The following is a 6000-nucleotide window of genomic DNA, read 5'->3' as shown; positions in this document are numbered from 1 at the left end:
CTTAACCCACTGACTGAGGCCAGGGATCGAAACTACGACCTCATGGATACTAGTCAGATTCATTACCACTGAGCCACAGTGGGAATTCCCAAAAAAATAGTTTTATAGCAAAATCTATACTAGTGTTTGACCAAACAACTGGTCACCAGTCTAGCAAAGTGGACACAAAATTTACCATCACACTTGCCCAAGTTCACATTGCTAAGAAGCAGTAGAATTAGGGCTCAAATCCAGCTTTTCTTTCTTTTTTGGTCTTTTTAAGGGCCATACCAGTAGCATACGGAAATTCCCAGGCTAGGGGTTGACTCAGAGCTGCAGCTGCTGGGCTACACCCCAGCCACAGCAACACGGGATCCAAGCTGCCTCTACGACCTACACCACAGCTCACAGCAATGCAGGATACTTAACACACTAAGCAAGACCAGGGATTGAAGCCGAGTCCTCATGGATACTAGTCAGTTCGTGATCCGACTGAGCCACAACAGGAACTCCCAAACCCAGCTTTTCTTGACTCCAAAACTCATACTAACAACCAATGCATCAGTGATTGCCGAAAGACCACCTTTAGAAATGAACTGGAGCAGTAATAAGAAAACTTTTTTCCCAGGACTCCACTCCGACTCTAGAAGATACTTCTTGAGATAGTGACACACTTTATCCTCTCCTCTCAAGAATCTCACCCCACTCTCTCGATGGCAGTTGACCTTTGTGACTTCACTTCCCTCCACCTCTGGTTGATGGATCAACAGTGGCACCTCAACAAGACTGAGCCACTGAGATTCTCCAGGGCTGGAGCTGGACGGTCACAGTCCAAATCCCTAGCAACAGAAAGATCGAAGGGGAGTTAGTCAACTTCTCTGGGTCAACTTATCCATCTATCAAATGGGGGTGATGGTAACAGTGTCTCCTCACAGAGTTACATTACAAAACAGTATCCAAAGCCTGCAGGTAAAACCAGCAATGACTGTCGGTCCTTTCGAGGTCAGACTGAGACTTGCTTAATAGGCTCAGCTAAGCATTATTAAATTCTCAAGGACAGTGGTTCTTTTTTTTTTTTTTTTTTCTTTCATTTTTGGCTGCCCTGCAGCATGTGGAGTGACGGGGCCAGATCCAAGCCACAGTTCTGACCTAAGGCGCCACTGCAGCAACTCTGGATCCTTAACCCACTTGCCGGGCCAGGGATAGAACCTGTGTTCCAGTGCGCCCAAGTCACTGCCGATCCTGTTGCACCACAGTGGGAGCTCCAAGGACAGGGGTTCTGAAATTTTTTTGGTCTCCACACCCCTTGTGGCACAGCAAGTTAGGATCTGGCACTGTCACGGCAGTAGCTTGGCTTGCTGCTGTGGCGTCGGTTCAATCCCTGGCCCCAGAACTTCCATGTGCTGCAGGTGCAGTCAAAAAAAAAAAAAGAAAGAAAGAAAAAGAGAAAAGAAAAAAAACCTTTAGACACAAAAATTATTGATGATGCCATATCGCTTTTTTTTTTTTTTTTTGGTTTACTTTTTAGGTCTGCACTTGTATATGGAAGTTCCCAGGCTAGGAGTCTAAGCCAAGCTGCAGCTGCTGGCCTACACCACAGTCACAGCAACACCAGATCTGAGCCACATCTGCCACCTACACCACAGCTCATGGCAACGCCTGATCCCCAACCCAGTGAGCAAGGCCAGGGATCAAGCCCACATCCTCATGGATACTAGTCAGATTCATTACTGCTGTACCACAAGGAGAACTCCTGAGAGTTTTTTATTATAGCTGATTTAAAACGTTATGCCAATTTCTGCTACACAGCAAAGGGACTCAGTCATATATATATGACAAATCTGACTAGCATCCATGAGGATGCAGGTTCGATCCCTGGCCCTGCTCAGTGGGTTAAGGATCTGGTGTTGCCGTGAGTGGTGCTATAATTCACAGATGTGGCTCAAAAATGGTGTTGCTGTGGTGTCGGCCAGCAGCTGCAACTCTGATTTGACCCCCTAGCCTGGAAACCTCCCTATGCCTCAAGTGCAGCCCAAAAAAAATAGCCAAATAAAAGAATGTGTATAAAAGTCTCCATCATGGTCTATTCCAGGAGATTGGATATAGTTCTCTGTGCTATACATAGGATCTCCTTGCTTCTCCATTCTAAACATAATAAATTGCATCTATTAACCCCAAACTCCCAGTCCCTCTCACTCACTCCCTCATCCCCCTTGGCAACCACAAGTCTGTTCTCCATGTCTTTGAGTCTGTTTCTGTTCTGTGGATAGGTTCCTTTGAGCCATATTTTAGATTCCACATATAAGTGATAACATATATATAGTATTTTTCTTTCTGACTTAACTTAGTATGAGAATCTCTAGTTGCATCCATGTTACTGTGAATGGCATTATTTCTTTTTTTATGGCTGAGTAGTATTCCACTGTATATATGTACCACATCTTCGTAATCCATTCATCTCTCAGTGGACATTTAGGTTGTTTCCAAGTCTTAGCTATTGTGAATAGAGCTGCAATGAACATAGTGGTGCATGTATCTTTTTGAATTATAGTTTTATCCAGGGATATGCCCAGGAGTGGGATTGCTGAATCACAGGGTAATTCTATATTTAGTTTTCTGAGGAATCTCCATACTGTTTTCCATAGTGATTGTACCAATTTACATGCCCACCAACAGTGTAGGAGAGCTCCCTTTTCTCCACACCCTCTCCAGCATTTGTAATTTGTAGACTTATTAATGATGGCCATTCTGACCAATGCAAGGAAGTAACCTGTTGTAGTTTTGATTTGCATATCTCTAATAATTAGTGATGTGGAGCATTTTTTCGTGTGCCTACTGGTCATCTGTATGTCTTCTTTGGAGAAATGAGATTGAGAGGTTTTTTAATATTATCTACTTCATTTTTTAAGATTTTAAAAAACCATAACATGTTAACATAATTTTATGAAAAATAAGCCTCAGAGGAGTGACATCGGTAACGTGGCGGATGAAAAACTCTGCTTGTCTCTCCTCTTCAATCTACAATGGGTAAAACATTCACAACACAACAAAGGCACCTCTGTCCAACACAGCAGCTGTCCAGAAAATTCCACACACCTGTACCTCTGGAGGCGGGGGTTCCTGGACACAAAGAGGAGACAGAACTGAGGGAACTGGGAGGTGGTTCTTGGAATCCCAGCCCTCCTGCCACGCAGGTGAGCCGGAAGCCCCAGAGAACCAGTCATAGCAGGGGGAGGTCGCAGACTCTGGCCTCGCAGCATCAGCGGTACCCACAGCCGCGGGTCACAGGACAGCAGTGCCTAGGATCCCATCCCTCCAGGCTGCTGAGACATCCACAACTCTGGCCCTTGGCCACCCACCCGCAACGGTGGAGGGAGCAAACTTTACATCACTGGACATGGCAGAGGCGCCAGTGCAACATCAGCGTCCTCCCCGCACTCGCCACCCTGGCCACCCTAGCCTTCCCCTCGGTGGTGGCAACCGCAACCCTGGGAGTATCCGGGCTGTAAAGGAAGCGCCCATCCTCTCCGTGCCGCAGGCAGCAACACCGGAAACAATGGCAAAAGCAAGGCACCGATGACCCCAGAGGCACAAGAAACATTAACGAAGGCTTGGAGCAACTTCTCTGAGAAAGCCAGTGGAGTGTGGCAAACGCAGGCTCTCGAATACAACCAACCAGAGGCGGCGCCGGTAAGAGAAGCCTCAACCTTGTGCTATAGCACCACCTACTGGAAAGGAGAAGAAACACCTCAATTTCTGACCCGTTCGATCGTTTGCATCAGGCACAAAGGCGTCTGTCCTCTACTTCCGGTGCATCAGCAAAGGAACAACTCATCAAGCACCATGAAGAACCATGGTAACAAACTTAAAGTTGCAGAATATTGAGATCTTACTGATAGAGAATTCAAAATAGCTCTGTGAAAAAAATCAAGGCGCTGCAAGAAACCTGAGAAAGGTAGTTCAGAGTTCAGGAATAAAATTAATGGAGGCCCGTGGTTAGGACTCAGCGCTTTCACTGCTATGACCCGGGTTCAACCTCTAGTCTGGGAACTGAGATGCCACTTCAATCTGCTGCACATCGTGGTGACAACAACAAAAGGAGCAAAATTAATGAACAGAAGAAACACTTTACCAAAGAGATTGAAACTCTAAAGAACCAAACAGAAATTCTGGAGCTGAAAAATAAACAAGATGAAGAGTACAATAGCATTGGAAATAAGAGCAGACCGTGTATGGAGGAGAGAACTAGCACGCTTGAAGGTAGCAATCTATCAGTGATACTGAGGCAGGAGGTAAATGGGCCCCTGGGCTGAGACCAGCTGGGACTTGTTACCCAGAGTAAATAGGGCCTCGGTTCTCTTTGACTCATCAGGGAGAAAGTTCATGGCAGGAGCTGAGCTCTGCTGGAGTAGAGAGATAAGAGGGTCACTTCAATCACCCGTGGGGTCAAGGAGAGCTATCCAATTACACATGAGCAGTAGCACAAGTGGGGGTCAGGCAGGGAGGGGGTGCCAGGCCACAATAAGTCCTGATACCGTCCCATCACCCTTTTCTTTGGAATCCATCTTTGCCAAAATGTGCGCACACACATTGGGGAGGGTCCTGTGTCCAGTCAGGTGTGAGAAACAAAACAAGATAATTGGCCAAAGGAAAACAAAGACCTGGAAGAGCGGTCTTATATAAGTGAGTTAAATCACCTCCCTGGTGCTCTCCTCACTCTGGGGGACACCCCTACCCACACTCTGCTCTTCTTTGTTTCTGAATTAAACTCCTTCTCTGTGTGCTCGCCCACGTGTTGGGCTGGGACTCTAACAATAAACTCTATACCTGTTTTCACAGTCTTTGCCTCCTTGAAACATTCTTGCTTTCAGCAGGGGGCAGGAATCAGCACAATTCTGCTTTTAGCCTCTTAATCTAGTGGCTAGGATTCCTGGTTTTCAACCAGGCTGCCCAGGTTCGATTCCTGAGCAGAAAAGGAAGATCTCACTCCAAGCCCTCACTCACTGGTGTCTCTCTGAGATCAACACAAATAGAAGAAGGAAGAGACATAAGATTTTTTAAATGAGGACATTCTACCAGAGCTATCTGACTCTTTCAGGAAGGGCAACAGTAGGGGAGCGGGTATCCCAGAAGAAAAGAGAATCTGTCTAAAGAAATAATAGGAGAGCAGCCAAGACGGTGGGATGGAGGGTGGGGCGCCTGGGCTCATCTCCAACAGCCATCATGAAAAGGAGCTAGAGCCTTCCAGACCGGCTTTTCCACCACTACAGACACCGGGAGGGAACCATGGGGAGACAGGTGGCAGGGGCAGATCCGGATACAATCAAATCCCATACCCTGGGTTGGACGACCCACAACCTGGAAAACAGATGTATGGTGGAGGTTCACCCAAAGGAGTCAGAGTTCTGGGCCCCACATCAGGCTCCCCAGGGAGACAGGACAACGATCCCTGGAACATTTGGCTTTGAAGGCTTGACTGTGGGAGCCCCACGGGGCTGGGGTTGGTGGAGACATCGCTCTTAAACAGCATCCACAAGGTCTCGCCCGTGCCAGGACCCAGAGCAACAGCAGTGAGTGGGGAGCCTAGGCCAGACCTACCTACTGGTCTTGGAGAATCTCTTGGAGAAGTCGGGTGGCAACTGTGACCCACCCTGGGGATCGCTCACTCCTGGCAGACTGAGCTGCCTTCAGCCAAAGGAGCGTGGGGCTAGGCTGCCATGTCGGCTCGTTGGTGCTGGGACCCGGCCCTGCCCCCACCCAGCCACCTGTAAGCAATGGTGCTGGGAGGTCTTAGGCCAGGCAACTAGCTGGGAGGGGCTGCCTGGGGACTGGAGAGCCCACAGCCTCTGGTAGACCCAGCTTAGCCCACTCCACACACCAGCAGACAGGCACTGGTCCCTCCCACCAAGAACCCTGCCCCTAGACCAGCCTCACCCACCAGGGTGCATATACTAGAAGAAAGAAATCTTTCTTTTTTAGGGCTGCACATGCAGCACATGGAAGTTCCCAGGCTAGGGGTTG

Source organism: Phacochoerus africanus, chromosome 8 (assembly GCF_016906955.1).
Source record: "Phacochoerus africanus isolate WHEZ1 chromosome 8, ROS_Pafr_v1, whole genome shotgun sequence".
Taxonomy (NCBI): Eukaryota; Metazoa; Chordata; class Mammalia; order Artiodactyla; family Suidae; genus Phacochoerus; species Phacochoerus africanus.
The sequence above is the reverse complement of the archived record's forward strand: the minus strand, read 5'-3'. Positions refer to the sequence as shown.